General features: G+C 35.6%; 1 protein-coding gene across 1 annotated transcript in view; it reads right to left on the bottom strand.

Moving 5' to 3' along the window:
- BBX (BBX high mobility group box domain containing) overlaps positions 1-18,611 on the bottom strand; it is a 260,911-nt gene that overhangs the window by 159,485 nt on the left and 82,815 nt on the right. The window lies entirely within an intron of this gene.

Genomic DNA, 18,611 nt, shown 5'->3' with positions numbered 1-18,611 from the left:
TAAAAATTCCTATCCTAACACTACTTAGAAAAAGTGGCCCAAAGTTTTTATTGTAAACTTTTATTTAACAAAAAGATCACCAATAAATTACTCAATGAGATTCTGAGGTTAAAGTTACAGAGACAAAGAATAATTGGCAACCACTTCTCAGCTTTTTGGCTAAAATCAAGTGTAGAATTACAGGCAAATATAGAAAAACATGAATTTAAACTGACATCCTGACTAAGTTATTTTAAATGACCAGCCTACCCCTACCAGATAAGCTATAGTTCAGATGATATTAATATCTTATATAATTTGTCTTTTAAATGTTTTAAAGATAATCAGTGAAGCAAAATAGCTTTGAAAAAAAGGATGAGGGTTTAGGGGAGATACACAAAAACAGAGAAACGCTGTTACCAAAAAAATACCTTTCTACCTAAAAGTGATGAAGTAAACACAAGAAAGAGGATCAAACTCAGCAAAAGGGTGTCCACACAGATAAAATGGAACATTTTATATTAATAATTCTGCAAATATTGGTATACACTTAAATGTTATCATTTTTAAGAATTAAAAGTTATTTCAGTTTCTATGTGAGACACATTCATTTAGTTTCTACGGTACTTTAGTAATAACACTACATTCACACTCAAGAGAGACAATTTCGTGTAGATTATGACAATATATCTTTATGATCACTAGGCTACAACACACTCTAGAAATCAGATAGCTCTTACTGCCTTATAACTTTATCAATACTATTAGTCATTTTAAGGCTTGGTTGAAGTTTTTTTTTAAATCAGCCACTAGGATATAGAAGAACTGGCTCTTACACATCAAATTTAAAAAATGTGTAATGATTCATCTGAGTAATCCCATATAGACTTAGATGATTCAGTGGTCACCAGTGCTACTGAAAACAACAGTAACTGGGAAGAATGAATAAAAGATTAAATGGTCTCATGTGACTTCATACAAGATACTACTCATTCATCCATATTTTTTAAAACAAGGGTATAGATGACAGAGCATATTCAGATATTTGATGCAAACTACAAAGGACACACATGAATACTTACAAATTAAACAACTATTTTTTTATTAAAGAACATACAATTCTGAAAACTGATTAAATAATGGTGTAAAAGTCTACTCTTAATTATCATAACATAGGCAACTAACATTATTAAAAATGCTGTTTTAAGAAAATCACATATATTTTATTTATTCACACACTTCTTCATATAAATCCATAAAAGTCAGTACTGGTATAAACTAAAAAAAAATAATTATTATTTGTACTGCCAAAATTGGGAGAGGAGGCTCCATGATTAATTTTGACAGTGTGGATCTAACTCTTATTTTGTTTTATTCTTTGATTTAAGAAGTGAGCATATGTCTGAGAAATAAAATACACTCATATAGCCTAAATAAAGAAGTTCTTTTAGGAGCTCAAAAAATCAACTTTCATAAATCTACAAGAACCCTTAGAAATTTGTTTCTATAATCAGATATGTACCAAAGAAATGGACCATAACCACACCTTACTTTGACTACCATTCAATAACTTACCACCTGTGATGCAACTACCTCTGGATCAAGCGGAGAGAAAGGGGAAGAGGTTGGCTAAGTTGTGGCCAATAGAGGTTTTTTAAAATCTTAAGATAACAAAGAAATTATGTTGGACTTAACTGACCAGGCGAAAGAAGCCAGGAGATCAGTCACAGCGGTTAATTTCAAGGCTGAAAATCCTGCCTGAGACAGGTTCCTGAGTTCTGTAAGAGCCAAACTCAGAGACTCCAGATTTTATCTGGCTATCACACATGCCCATATGAGTAGCTTCAGAAAAGCAGTTTCAGCATAAGCTGTTCTGCATTTAAGTTTCAAGTACTTTGCAGAGTGCTCCGATTTGATCAAATGGGTGGCTGTGTAGGTGTGAGAAGGGCAGGTAAGCAAGCAGGGGGAAAGCCTCAGTGTGAATACAACCCTGCAGTATGGCGACTTGAGTGTGTCCTCAAACCAAAACTGAGCTGGTTCTTATCTCAGCCACCCCATTCCTGTCTCTGTTCTCTGGTCCCACTTTGGCTTCCTATCAACCACACCAAGGCCTTGGGTTCCTGCCGTCCATGATTTAACTCCCACTGCCTTGATAAAAACCTGTTTCCTTTCCCTTTTCAAGGCTGTTTGCCACCCAGGACACCATCTACCACAGGATGCACACCTAGCCAGGGTTCGTCTGGCACAGCATAGCTTCCCTCTGAGAAATTTCATCACGGCAGGTTGGGAGAGATGTCTATTCAATATCTATTATTTACCTTTCACCACAAATAGAACATCTGACTTGGCATCCGAAAGGCCTCTCTTAAAGATCCGGCCTAAGCAATCATTGCAGTATCCCAAAGCAACCGGCTTTCTGGCACAGCTTACACACTGCCCCTTGGGGTGCTGTTTTGAAAAGCTTATTATACTAAAAAAGGTGAGGTGCCACTTACAATGAGGCAGACTCCCAATTAGTGTTAATGTCCAGTATAGCATTCAAAGGCACATCACGGCAAATCCCACCCTATGCCAACACTGTGAGTTTTGTACCCTGATGTCACTACTACCTAGTCAGTGCAGAAGGAACTCCAAGGCAACCATGCTGTCCATTTACACGGAAGAATATTTAATCCCCATGAATGACTGCTTTTCTGATGTTTTCATCAGTTCTCTCGGTAATAGATTAAGCTTTAACTAACTCATTTTCATACATAACCCTAATTCAATCAAGCTCAATAAAAGTCATTCTGGACTGCAATTATTTGCTAAGGAACAATTACATTCAAATGAGAAAAAAATTGCTGGGCATGATACAATGCATGGTACAGATGCCTCTCCATTTATGGCGTCAGAAACAACAAAAATAGCCAAACTGCAAGAAGAGGAAGTAGATTTTCTCCCTCACATTCTCCTGAAAATAGACTACTCTGCTTTTTCACCTGAAGGAAACAAAAGAAAGCAAGTTTCAAAATTATTTCCAATTATGTTTATGCTTTGAAAGGGCCCGCATTCCTAATCTAAGAGTCAGCATGACCTCTGCAAGCCAAAACACGTACAGGTCACAAATAACAGTCTTAATATCCACTCTTTCACCTAATCTTTCACTAGTTTCCTCCATTTCCCCAACACTGTGTAGTCCAATCTCCATTTTACATCACAGGTTTTCTTAAAAGTATTCTTCCTGTATTAAAACTACTTCTTTACATAAATGCAATTCTCCTATTTTCCTCAATTCAGTCTTTTAATATACTACATGTTCACAAATAAAACTTAAATGTTGCTTATAAATAATGTTAAATACACACCCTAAGCTCTTATTTCTATATAATGTATCATATTGGTAGTAAAAAAATTTATCATTGATTTAATGTAAGCCTGACCTGTTCTGTGTATATACAAGGTCCCCACCCAAAGGAATACCCCATATTCCTTTAATCTCTTCAATAGTAGCATCAGGGACATTATACAGTAATATAATACTGAAAAAGCATACCAGCTATTATGCAATTTTGGCCAGTGAATTCCATGCTTCAGGTCACTGTGGTCCACCACAGGCCAAATGAGGCTTTTCCTAGAAATCATAAGCTGATAGTCTGACCTCCAGTTATATTATTTGTTGAAATAAAATATCTTCAAATAGACAAAGGTAAGCGCAGGGAATACAGACATGCACACATGCACAGACACACATACATATATGCAGATGTAGAGATATGCACATGTACACAGGTATGTGTATATGTGTGTATGTGTATATATATGCTCTGTTAACAAAAGTACTATGTTTATTCATACTTTATATTGTCACTGTTTTTATATATAAAAAGTAAGGACAGTGACAAGGTACAAATAAAGACAACACACTTGTTAAAATCACCCACCCCACCTGCCTTTATAGTTGAAGCTTAAATCACAGCTATTACAGGCATTTAGGCCATGAACCAACATTTAACAGAAATTTCAAGTGTCAGCTATACTGAGAATGGAAATCTCTTAAAAGAAAATGTAAATCTGAAGTAGCTCTTTGGCATCTTCCCACCTCCACCATTATATTTCCTCATGACCCAGAGCTTTTCAGTTAAGAAACCTTAAACATAGTAATAAAGGCAAAATAAGTTTTAAGACTTCCCTAGATATCTAACAGTAAACCAAGTGACTACTAAATCATTACAGATTTGTCTAATCTGTTTGAACTTCCCAGTAAGGTGTTAGAAAACCCCAGCAGGCAGAGACAGAAAACTCAAGTATTCATGGTTTGACACGAACCTTTTACAATAGCAAGATGGAAGATTTCGAAATCCTCTCCCCTTCAGTACTCAATATTGACCACTACTATACTATAAAACATTGTACGTACAATATAATATATACTGCTATAGCATATAGTTGCAATGTAATATCATATTATAAAATTATGCTTTGAAAACTACCTACTACCTGTCTACTTGCCAAGAGCACGAAGATACAAATAATAAGACCTTATACAGTCTGAGAAATTATTAATGACCCACTACGTATTAATATGCTGAAGGCAGTATAGAAGTTGCTGTTTTCTGGAAGCTGATGATCTAGTTGGGTAACCACATACACGTAAGTTACATAATAATAGAAATGTATAATGTCAAGAATTTTAAAACGTTAGAATGCACAAGGGCATCTTTTAGCAAGAGATGAATAAAGTTGGAACCTGAGGCACCAATGGCAATCTGACAACTAGGATATGGAGAGAGGATGGAGGAGGAAAACACAGGGACATAATGCGCCCAAGTTCAAAACAGGAAGAAGCACTAGAAGGGACAGAAGGAGGCAGGTCTGGCTGAAGAGCAGGGCTAACATCAGAAAGTGAAACATGAAACGTGGGCAAATGAGAAAATAATGAAATTTGCTCTTTTTTTCTCTCCATAGTCTCATAAATAGCAGAATAGAGTGAGCAACATGGTGTTCTACACAGCACACTGACCTTCAGACCAAACCCCACATCCGCCATTTACTACCCTGCAATCAGAGGCCAATTCCTGAGACTCTCTGAGCCTCCATTCCTCATCTGCAAAATCAGATAACAATCCCTACACCTCCAAAGGATGCCTTACGTTACAGAAAGATCTTATAGATACAACAGGCTTGGCATACAATAAGTGTTCAGTAAATGTTAGTGATCTCACTAGTGTTAAAACTAAGTGATAGGAAAACATTCAATAAAGTTACATTGTGAACGCACTGAAGTTTGCCTTGAATATTCTTAGCATTTGGATGCTATGTGAATTGCCAGCTTTTTAAATGGCATTTCACTGTAGATTTTAACTGAGGTGGTTTTAACATATGTCTAATTCTGACACTCTGAGCAACCACCTTTTCTCCTATCAATTTTGAGGTACATAAGCTGATTTGATAACATGGATATTTTATTACAATGTTCATTTGCCATAAAATTGTGGTTTCAGGGACCATGTTGGAGCCATGCATTTCTGCAGGCTCCCTAAGTGGTGGTGGAAAATGAGTAGGCATTAGTATAGTCAGATGACTTGGCAGAGAGGCACTGAATGCCTCTTTTATACTCCTGTGAACTATATTAATGTGCATCTGACCTTCTCAGGCAGGGAAAATTGCACATTTAAAGGAGTTTCACTTCTAGAAGGAGTATAAAAATATGCTTGCCAGCAGCTACATCAGGAATACCTACAGGGAACCCCCAGGTACATTGGGAAGATTCATTAGCTCTACCAAGCCACTGAGCACTGAGCTGGAAAATATACAGTTAGGATAATCCCACAGCCCCTTGGGATATCCCACCCATGCCCTACATGGGTTTCTATGAATGAAACAAACCACTGGAGGAATCTCAGGCCCACCTGCTTTCAGTGAAATAATTCACTGTATAGAGAAGATCACACTCCTACTTAAACAATTTAGTCCAAAGTCACTTGATAAAACAAGGAAATCAGTCATCAGCAATTTACATAATTTTAAATGGAAAAGAATTCTGTTCTGAGAAGGGACAACTAGTCTTACTCTTTTTACCTATAATTAATAAAATTGCACAAAGACATTGAAAGAAATATAAATATGAATTTAAGATTTTGTGATGGTATTAAAAAGAAAATGTCTATTAAAATTTATATTGTGTTATTTTTTAAAAACTGTGCCATCCAGAAGTCCCTGTCCCTTTCAGGTATGCCTACTGTGTATCCAGAAAATAGCTTAGCAGCAGAAAGACTCTTGACCCAGATATGTTAATTACAGGAATAGTCCTGTTATGAAGACACAAAAGTGACCCTCAAAAAACGGGTCAAAAGTGTACCACAGAAAGTGTCAATACAATCCATTTTGAAGTTATTTACTCACAAAGCAGTTATTCCTAAGACAAATAATACCACATAGTAATTAGCTATTTTAAGTCAGAAAATCCAAGAAACTTTTGTTAGGGGGAACAGGGAAATCCAATCACAACATTTCCATAGCTGCAACCAAGACAGACACACAAAGGTGGTAGACAAAAGGTGTTCAGCTGGTGTGTGACTAAGCTGGGACAATACGCCAGGTCTGTGTAGTGTTCTTCCCATTGTTCCACACTGCTGCTGCTCCTGTAGGAATTCATGATTCCCTACTAGACATTCCATTAAATCATGGAATCACAGAATGTTGGAGGCAGATGGAAAAGTCTGCTTACTTCAACCCCTTTGCACGCACAGCTAGCTGGTGGAAGAGGGAGGCCAGAAGCCCTGCTCCTGCTACAAGTCAGGGCATTTGCCCCATAGCACACTCTCCTCCATACTATCAATCAGTTTAATCTGCATTTTGCCATCTACAGAACAACAGCAGGAGGCTCTAGACCAGGGTACATTAAATCCCTACTCTTCCTGTGGTTTTCCTAGCAGCAATGCTCAGGTGAAAAAGGATCATAAAAAAGGGCCTAACTTTCCACTCTCAGGTCAAAGTTAGTGAATGTTATTGGCTCTGGAACACTTTCCCCTTTCTAGTCCAAAGGCAGAGAAAGACACCTCTTGGTTGTAGAAGTGAGCGTGCAAAATAGTTCTTGTGTTTCTAAATATTCCTATAAATACCTTGGAGTAAAAAGTTAATGTTGGTTTATAGGTATGGGGGAAGGGAGTCTATGGGAACTCTGTACTTCCCACTCAATTTTGCTGTGAACCTAAACTACTCTAAAAACATTAAGTTAATTAATTTAAAAAGTTAATGCCAAATTACTTCATTATGAACATATTAAATTATATACTGACTAGAGAACGACAAGCCAATACCAGGTGAGGATATATAAACAGTAATTCTCCCTTAAATGCTCACTCCCACAAGAAACACCAAGTATCCATTCAAATCATGTCCTCCACTAAAACTAAGTACATACCCTGCAACAACCCCAGGACAGTAAAAATGCTCCATTGGCCACTATCCTTAATAAATGCCCTCTGCATTAGACACTATTGCCTTTATGGTATAGTAGTCAGTACTTCACATAATATAAAATACTTGGTTCAAATTAAGCTGATTCAAAAAATCAAAGGTAATATTCTCCAAGTAATATACAAAGGTATACTTTGTCACAAACTCCAGTGAAGTGACCATCAGAGCTCAGTGTTATACAACCCTAGGGGATATAGGTTATAAGGAATACAAGGTAAATGATCAAAGGTGTATCCTGAAGCAGCGGTATTGAGAATCACTATTCCAATAGCAAGTATTCTGAAATTTTAACCACTTTATACAAAATCAGATTTTGTCACCTTTTGAATTAAAAAGGAAAATCACTGTAGAAGCCTTATATAAATACCCAAAAGTGTATTTTTTTATAGTGTATTTTCTTAGGCAAAAAATAATCGACATATATGTTTTTGCCTGTCTAGTATACATGTATCTCTCCCTTTTTCTGGTAAAAAGCACTCTGATTTTTGGGAAAATACTTCTCCATGCTCACAGTCCATGTACCTTGAGTGGGACTGGCCTAATTTTACCCAAGTTTCAGGGATAGAAATATCACCCAGACTTGGCTAATAGTTTATTCTATCTTAATGGACTACTGCAGTTGGGTGAGGAATGGGTATGAAACCTCAATCAGGGCACAGCACACAAAATAAATAACAGACATGTTTCCCTATATTATTATTAGTGCCTCAAGTGAGAGGAGAAAAGGAAGTAGGATGGTTTGCAGTTTTGTAAGAAGAGAAAAAGAACATGAAAGTACTGGAACACATATTCACCTGTTGAAAAGAAATGAGGGTACTAATTTATCTTTATTTCAAATTCTAATTTCAACAGATTTATTCAAATTTTTTTGTACATAACATTCAATAAGTCAAGATGTTTAAATTCTCAGTCTGCCTTTCTGTAACATTGATTTCTCTTTTCAATTTATATTCCTTTAAAGAGAAATTTCAGGAGTCAACAAAACCACTGGAAAACTAGTTAATGTTAATTTCACTGTTAAAACCAATTCTAAGGGCATTTCCAATGTCTTGATTTGTTACATATGCTGTCTTTAAATTTGTTATGAGATTTGTTATGTATGCTTAAGTGGATAGTAGCACACAATTCATTCTCCATGCCTGAAGTTATGTTTTTTCTTAGATTTGGTGGGAGTGGGAATAGACTAGTTAGTTGGGAATACAGTTTTTGCTTTGTGAGACTTACCCATACATATTTCTGGAAAAACATAACCAATTCTTAAATAAAGTAAAATACAATGACACCAAAACTATTCTGAATATAATTTTTAAAGGGAATCTTCTTTGTAACTTCAGTTACTTTATAGATATAAATAGTCAAAAATAACAAAAAAATTGGGTATCACACAATATATTGAAATTCTTTTCCTCACTAAATCTCTCACATTAGCTTACTTGATCCAGGCGTCTTTCATAAAAGTTGAATATAATAAACGTGATGTGTTCACACATGAACATATACATACAACCAAGAAGCTCAACTTCAAAGTGCTGAGTTGAAAGTCACTCAGATTACAGAGAGCATTTACTATAATTTAAAAGCAGTAACATAAGTATTTGTTTCTTACTTTGGAGGAAAGATGGATACAAAGAAGGAATGTCATGTAATGTCAATTCAGACCTAGGATATATTTCCAAACATTAGCTATAACAAAGTTTGACAGTGCTCTGAAAATGCCAAAGCCTGATTCAACAATACGGTTAAAATTAAACTTTAAATAATTTTACTTTGGGGTCAACCGTAACAGGAAGAATAGTAATACATCTTGGATTCTGATTCTGGCTTGTGGTTCACAGACTTGAATCATTCTAGTCAACAACATCAAGAGTTTCATATAATCAATTTTGGGGACTCTTCAATATATAATCTAAGATATATAGATTTAAACAGACTTGAAATTTAAGTCTATTTTATACAGTATAATCTGCACCACAGTTCAACACTGTTGCTAACAAGACAGTCTGAATTAATTAATTAGATTCCCCTTATCCCATACTCCACCCCCATTACCCTTCCTTCTGTCAAAGCAACCATTTTAATGTGCTTACTGAGAACGACACATCAGGTAAACTGAGGCAGAGGAGAGGGCAGATGCTATTAAGAGGGAAATCTCTTTTGAAGTCCAATATGAGAACTCAAATAATATTTTTCTTCTATTTGTTTTCTGAGCTATGCTTTTTTTCTCAGAGCAAAACTGAGTTGAAGAGTCAAATCTCTGCCCACCCCATCTTCACCATTATCTTGAACTTGAATCCACCTAACTCTTGGTAGAGGATGATGGAAAATGGGACAGGAAGAGAGAAGGAATTGATAAGGCTAATTAATGTAAACCTGACATGCCCAACATACCAGATAATATATCTTTCAGAGAAAAGTACAAAGCAACTGCAAGCCATCTAAATTTCACTGTAGAAGGGTCCATGAAACACCATACTTTCTGTTCCCTAACACTCAACTACTTAATAGAATCTCAACAAATACACAGAATTGTTTGCTTATGTGACATAAAGATTCAAAAATCAAAAGAAAAGTACTACAGAATTGGTCCTAAGCAAAATTAAAGCTGAAGTTTGGTGTCCTAAACTTTCTTCACAAATCTCCTTTCCTCCAAAGACTCCTCAACCCCACCACAAGCACTAGTGAAGATTCATTAATCCTGCACATCAAAACCTGCTTTTACATGTATGACTGCATATGTTTACAATATAAAATTTACATGCTAACAAGCATTATGTGTAAGTAAAAATCACCAAATGTGGAGTAATAAGAGTAGGTAACATAAAAGCACACCCACAGATTTATAAACTAGCATCATTTTCTTATCTTTATCTGTTAATATCACAGAAAGGTAACACCTATTGCCTAAACTTAGTAGCATCAATTGGAATGAATAAAAATCTTAAAAGTATAGAATAAGGGATGCCTACCTTAACTGAAAAGCATGTAAAATGACATACTGCAATGTGAGTCAGAAAGTACTCAAAGAGAAGCCAGACTCAGTGGAACTACACCATCCAGCAGGAAGGGATAAGAGCCCACTCTACCTGGTGCTGTCTGTATCAGAGTAAGGACAGAAAGAACTCAAAATGCCTCTAGACCAGATCACTGAGTGATGGACAGGGGCTAAGCAAACCTGTGGGGAGCAAAATGGTTAAAGGAAATGAAAATGTTACCTTGTTAAAGAAGTTCTGTTTTCATATCCTTTTGGGGTCTTATAAAATAAAAATCATCAAAAATAACTGTAATGGTGGTTTTAGAGTTTAAAACTGGAACCTATTAACAGATGTTCCTAGGAAGCAGTTTGAGGTGTTCAGTATGAAAAAAGTTTCTAACCATCAAATCTGTCCAAAAATGACATGAGTTTTTCTTGCATATTTCTCCAACAATGGAGATGTTCAAGCAGAAACTTTAGGAGTTACTGTATGGGGATTCATGCAGGATGCTGAGAGCTTATCTCTAAGCTGTAGTCTTAAGATCTAAGCATTTCAAGATTCTCAAGCTTCCTGAAATCAAAGCAAATGAGAGCCAGAAGCCATGAGGTTTGGAATACATTATGCCCAGTGGTCATAGAGCCCAGCAACCACAGCTCAACCCCTTGCTCCAACTGCCAGAAGAGCTGGTGCAGAAATATAGCAAAGGAAAGTTTAATTTGCTAGCACATTAAATCACAATGAATGTTAGTACTAGTCAGACTGTTTAATGAACTAAGAATTCATCATATGCTAGTTTCCACTTAAAGACAGTACAGATCTTTCCAAATAATCAAAAGATTTAATATTAATACAATTCAACTACCACATATACTACGTATACTAAGCTTATGCTCATATTGTTACACTGAATTGAAACTGGATTATAAGAAATTCAAAATAAAGAATATTATTATCTATTTTCATAGGGCTGTTCTTCGGAATCTGAGACACTTTACGAACATTCAAATCTATAAAAAGTTATTAAAATAAATTCTATAACAAGGTTTTTTTTTCTATTTTATGTATTAAGAAGATAGAGCCACCAATAGCTTAAGTTATTCTCACCCACTTCACAAATAAAAAAACCTCCAAACTGGTATATCATTCCATCACAAGGCTTCTCTATGTGCACTTTTACAAAATCATTATTTTATGAACATCCCAAAAGACTAGGTTACTGACCATAAGAGAGCAAAGGATTTATCAGAAACATTTGACTAGGGATTTTATTTTATAATTTTTATCTTACAGATATAAGACTATATTTTTATTTCATTATCTTACAAAATTTGCCTTTTAGCATATTTTTAGTTGAACTTGCAAGGTGGGGAATGCACCCTGGAATTGAAGATCATTAGGTTAATATCTTGGTAGGATTAACATACCTTCTAATTGACTTTCTGAGGGATTTTACCTTTGTTTCCCTGCCACCTCCATTTCCTTTCAGTTCAAATTCCACTGTACAGAGAACTACTTCGATACTTTGATACCTGCCTGGTGAGCTCTTTTGGTAACTGTACATTTTTATTGTATGAACCTTTCTCTGAATGGTTATACCAAACATCTAACAGGAAAACAAAAAACAAATGCCCACAACCCGAACTTTACAAATCATTTTTCCTCAATAAAAATGAACTTCAAATACAGGTCGATACATCTAGCCATGTTCAAAAACTGAGATTACTAATAAACAAATGGAAACAAGCATTTCTAAGGCCCCACCAGAAGGTTCCCACTAGGATCTGTAACTGGGACATGTTAGCCAGCTCTTGACTGCCAGTGCTAATGGAAGGCAACTAGGAAAAATATTCTGAAAACCATTTTCAATTCACCTTGGAATACTCTGTCTTCAAATGAATTATCTTAAAATTATATAACATACACAAAAATAATTTGAAAAGTTTTAAAGCACATAAAAGTTTAAATGACTACTACTGATGTTTCTTATTATTAAAAATGAGTAAATTTTACATTTATTAGCTACAGGACACAAAGGCAGCAACTAGAGAAGCTGAGTCTTTGGTAGCAGCTAAGGAAAATTGACCTGAGATTGAAATGTCAACAGGTGCTGTGGAAAATCCACAAATAGCAAGAAGAATAAATACATGCAAGAGACTGCTACTAAAAAAGACAGTATCTTTAAAAACAAAACAGAACTCCAAATTGTCTTAAGTTACAAAGTATTCATATTCTATCTTTTTTTTTTTTAAAGCTAATTCTAAGCAAGGAGAATGGCCTGTAGCCCAAACATGCAGGGATAAAACTTACACTGTGTATCAAACACAATGCTTGATTAAACTCTTCTAAACAACCTAAGCCAGGAGACTTATTTGAAATTTTGATTTTTTTCTTAACACTTCACTTTCTCCCATCAAATAGGCATTTTACGGTGATTATCTTCTTTGTTCTAACCTAAGTATCTTCACTATTTTCATCCAAGTGGTTGACTATCGACTATCATCACTACTTGCCTGAGGCACTTTGTGCAGTGGGTATGGTCAGGCAACAGTCAGATGTGCTGAATGAATGGGGGATAGGTCCAAATGAGCCCAAGGGCTTAAAGATGGTATTACCTTACTATTAGGAAAAGCTGGCTGTCCTTGACGTTGGGGGTGAGTTTAGTAGCTAAACAGTTTGTTCCAGTTGGCAGAGATCCAGTTTGTAATCTCTTCTTTTACATGGAGTGTAACATGGAATGAACCAGAAAGCTGCTGAGCAGAGAGCAGGACTTGAGAGTCATCCAAACACAGAAAGGTTAAACCTATGGTTGAGCGATGTCATCCAGGATCCTCATTTAAGAAGAGAGGCTCAAAGACTGAAATATCAGGGTACCTTTGAAACTGCCTTTCAACAGTTCCTTCATCACTGTGAGAAGACTTTGGAAAGACGCTTGAGGGGTCATCACCCTTGCTCACGAAGACAGTGTTGAATACTTTGAGGAATTGGTATGACCGGTTGCCGGGCTAATCCTTCAGGCACCACCCTAAAGCCTTGCCTGTAGCGCACTCTGCTCTTAGACGACTTTTCCTTAGGTTAACAATCCCACACATTTCAAAAATCTCTACATGCCAAAGCATACTTCACTCACTGAATTATGTTCCTTTGGCCAGATCATATCCTATTTTCTGTTAAAACTGGTTTAAAAGCGAAAGATAAGCTGACCGCATTGCTAGGTCACAGAAATGACAAAATCATTGGGATGGAGCCAACCTTATCTGAAAATCTAACATCACTTTCCCCACCCTGCACCCCAGAAACATAAGTAGTTCAGTTCCAAAAATTTAGACAATGTCAGCAACCAAAATAATACCAGGTTTGCTTTTTTTCTTGGAGGACAGGGGGTGGCAAGGAGAGAACATATTCAAATATAAAGGGTAGTTGTATTTTGAGACATTTAACTAATCAGAACTAGTAGGGACCTCAACAGTTTTCCACAACGCAGCTTTTGATTCAATCACTCTCATCTAGACTACACAAGACACTTTTAAAAATGCAGATGTGCAGGAACTTCCTATCCTAAAACATTTAAAAAAGAATACAGTTGACCACTAAACAATGTGGGGGTTGGGGCACTGATCCTCCATGCAGCCAAAAAAACCTGCATTTGTCTAACTTTTAACTCCCCAAAAACTCAACTAATAGCCTACTGTTGACCAGAAACCTTAATGATATCATAAACAATTAACACATATTTTGTACATTACATGCATTATATACTGTATTCTTGCAATAAAGCTAGAATCTTCCTCCAAAATTTCCAATACGTTTACTGAAAAAAGTCTGTATGTAAGTAAGTGGACCTATGTAATTCAAACCCAAGTTGCTCAAGGATCAACTGTCATCTGCAGGGTTGATCTTGGGTATTAATAGCACTAAAGGTTTCCCAGGTGCCTCTAAGGTGCAGCCGGCTTGAGAACCACTATGGATATATACACAAGGACTAAAGTGACAGAAATTAAGCACTAAAAACTGGTAACGCTTGTAGCTGAGGAGCTCAGATGGTTCAAGCACAGGGTTAAAATGGTCACAAATAGTAATAAATCAGACCAGGTAGCTTTATTCTCTTTTACAGAATGACATCTCTATTCTGACAGGCATCTCGACACTTTGCGCTATACGTATGGATAGGTCTGTGTAAAAAAGGTACTGGAAGAAAGTTCCTCAATACAAGCAATGTAGAGTTGTCTTCAAATTCACAAGACAACAAAGAGATGCTGTTCTGTGTGTCAGCCATGCACTCCCCTATCTCCTCTCCCTTATTGATAATTTCAGCTAAAAATATGTTTTGCGACACAGCTGGCTACTACAAAGGACACATTCTGTGACTACAAGGGCAGAATTTCTCTATATGCCCAGCAGGCTACAACTGGATATATGTCATAATTATTATTTAAATAGATAGGACACATTAGACACTAAATAGTGTGTTTGTAGAAAGAAACAAATGTATCCCATGCCCCAAAGTTAATGACATAGGTTACTGTCTTTAACATATTAATGATCTTAGGGTAACTAGGCGGTGGACAGGACAGGTGGTGACAGTGGGAGAAAAGTGTACCCTCTGTGAGGCTGCCTAATTTATTTGACATTGGCATTTAAAAAAATCATTCCATAAGGCTGCTCAACATCACGTGCATAATTAGCACTAACTTAGGGATTACTATTCTCTCATGATTTTTTGTATATTTGTACCTACATTAATAGTTGGTCATTATATGTAGAAATAAGGGACTTATATTTTCATAGACCCTGGATGGTTTTCAAATGAGAGGTTAGGAAGTTGTTTTTTACTTTGCTTCACTTTGGTTTTGGTCTTTTTCCTTCTCATTAGTAATTAATATGCAATACAGCTTCCTTAGTGAAGAGGTGCCAAGGGACAAGGCTACTATCCCCTATAACTGGGGAACCTACTCAGATCACTCAATCACACAGCCTCAGCTCTGCAAGCTCTGTACAAAGAAACCTACATCTTACCAGGGGAAAAAAATACTTAACTACCCTAGAAATTTCAGGCTTCCCTGAGCTCAGATCAAACATTTAAAAAGTAAATACTTCACAATTATAAAGAAATCAAAACACTTCTTGCAAGTGGGAAAGATCAAGGAAGTACAAACGCTATTTTTGAGGAACACAGTAGTTGTCTATCTACAATTTTTCTAACAGAAAGATGCTTCCATTGTCATCCAATACTTATTACGAGTTTAACTTCTCAATTTTTTAGTTCCTATTTTACTTTAACACTAGAAAACAAACTCTGAAGCTCAGATTTCAGAGCAAAACAATGTAAACTACACATTTTGACCAAAGAAATGCTAATATTAAGTATAAAAAGATACTAAAAATCAATGATGGCCAACTATTTGATGCCACATCTACTTTTGTTTTTGGTTTGATTTCAAAACATCTCCTAAAGTTCAGTGAATTTTACTTTGTCAGAGCATTCACTGCGATAACTGCAGATAACTTTTCCTTTTGTTGAACTAAATGGAAATAACTTAAATGAACTCTAAAACAAGTTTTCTCATATAAAAATAGTATATGTAGGAGAGAAATGAGAAAAAAATTATTTAATCTGTCTCAACATCTTTGTTTTCTAAGAGGCTTTCAAGTCACTGGTTTTATATTTTGACATCTAAGTTGGGAGATATCTTATTTATGAAGAATTTGTGTAATGTGTTTTATTTTCACTCCAATATAAGGAGAAAGCAAACACTTGTTAAATACATTTTTTTGCATGTGCACACAATTTTCATTTATAATCAGCAACTATTTAATTCAATATACTTACTAAAAAATATGAATCCATTTTTATCTTTCTGTACTGTTTAAAATTGTTACAGAGAGCATTTAAACCTTTAATATAATTCTTAAAAAATATGGAGCCCCCCAGTGGCCAAGTATTTAAATATTACCATTTAAAGAAAAACATTAAATGAAGAGTTCTTTTCATGCTTTTTCACAACAAATTGAAGTAACTATTGTTCATTCTTGTTAGGCATAATTTTCTAAATTAAGTGTCCTCGTCAAAATAAGCCATGCTTACATCATCATCAGTAGTAAGACAGTCTACTTAGAAAAGAAAAAAAAAATTTGAACCTGTTTAGCCTTAGAGAAAGTAGAGGAAATTAAACAATATTCAATTACACCCAAAAAGTACATGTATCAAACTTGAAATACATTATTCTTCCTCAATGATCATATGCTAGGTGATAATAAAATTAAATGAGTTCACTATGGGTCAAAATTGTTGCTTATAGCATTTCTCAATATTCTTGCTTCAAATCCTATTTGCTACTATCACTTGATACCAAAGTAAAAAGCAACCAAGCTTTTAATCAAATTTAACAATTACAAAAACAATCTCAAGACTTTCCTCATCATTGTTCATCTTTTTCACAGTCACATATAAACTTCCCTCTGCATTTGGGAAACAACTAGAAACTGATTTCTACTGACCAGAAACATCAATGAAAGACACACCCATCAAACAGGAGTACCTACTAGCTTCAGAAGATTCACTGGAATAATCTCATTTAATTGTTAGAGTAATTCTGTAAGATAAGGTAGTAGGTGGTCTCCAAGATGGTCCAGCAGAGGACATCCCCTTCCACATGGAACAGAGGTGACCTATGTAACCAGCTGGATACTACAGAAATGAAAGAGAATTCAGAGGCTAGGTGGTAAAAGACATTGTGACTTCAGCCTTGACTTCTCTTTAACTGCTTGCTCTGGGGGATGCCAGCTGCCAAAGTCCTCTGGAAGGATCCATGAGGCAAGGAACCCTGTGAGCCCTCCTGCCACCAGGCACAATCTTGCCAGGGATATGAGTGAACACCATGAAGTGATGCTCCAGCCCCGGTCAAGGCTCTGAGTGGACGCAGGCCCAGCCAACACCTTGCTCACAGCCAGAGTAACCAGCTAAGCCACTCACAAAATCCTGACCTGTAGAAATTGTAAGATAATGTTTATTAAGGTTCTTGTCAATTTGTTACACTTCAGTAGATAACTAACACAGTTGATACCACTACTGTCTCCATTTTTACGGAAGAACCGAGGGGTATTTAAGACTTTGTATATCTCTAGGAAAAAGTGTATTTTTTTTTTTTTGGAAATATTCTACTTCTCAGTTACTATATGATTATTTCCCAAAACATTTAACCTGCAGTAGGCCAGACTGTCCAGTCACCCATACAGAGTTTCCTCCAGCTTTGCTTCATTAAATATATTAATATCCCTAAACTTTAAAAAAATTAATTATTGGTATAAATAAAAGTGTTATTGATTATATAATATGTGGCATATTTCTCAGGTTATATTCCAAATCTATGACATGACTTATGTATAAGTGAAAAACCCCTTTTCTTATAACCTTTCTTTGTAGATCAGGAAGTAGGACTGCTAACATAGCAAACAAACTTTGACTTAATTTATCTAAATGCATGGTTGTACATGGTGGTTAAAATGCACTTACATATGCCAGAAGCTATTTAAATGCTTTATATTAAGTATTTAATTCCAACAACCCTTTGAGATAAGTCCTATTATCCCTGTTGTCATCCAGACAGAGGTTAATGAAAGGTTAAGGAATTTCTTGAGAGCACACATAATGGCAGAGCCACAACTGAACCCCAGCGGTCTGGCTACTAAGCCTATGCTCTTAACCACGAGCCTATACTAACTCTCCTAATCTCTTATCTATTTATTTCAAAAGTACTACGGGTAGGAGAAAGACCATATATTTTGAAATTATAATATTTAAGTTATAAAGCTCCTTAAATCTTTATGATTTAACCATTCTAAATCTGTTTTTCTCATCTGTAAAATCGCTATAAAATAGATTATTTTTATGAATATTAAATGAAAACATTAATAAAAAATGTACAGTTAATAAAAACCCTATACAATGTCAGACCCATAATCAATATTTATTCATGTTTTATCTTTTCCCCATAGACAGGTTTTTATTAAAGTCAATGAAGGAACCTTCATTTTCACAACCCCATTCAAGATCTTGTATCTAATTTTATATTCATAACTTGTATTCTTTTTCCTAAAGAGGGCCTCCAAACTGTATGGCCTTTAGACTCCACAAAATCTGAATCTACCTCTTCATTTCCCATTAATTATTTTAACACTAAAGCAATTCCAGTGGATTCCAGT

The sequence above is a fragment of the Manis pentadactyla genome, chromosome 1 (assembly GCF_030020395.1).
Source record: "Manis pentadactyla isolate mManPen7 chromosome 1, mManPen7.hap1, whole genome shotgun sequence".
In the NCBI taxonomy this organism is placed as follows: domain Eukaryota; kingdom Metazoa; phylum Chordata; class Mammalia; order Pholidota; family Manidae; genus Manis; species Manis pentadactyla.
Note: the sequence above shows the minus strand (reverse complement) of the source record. Positions and strands in the feature narration are given on the sequence as shown.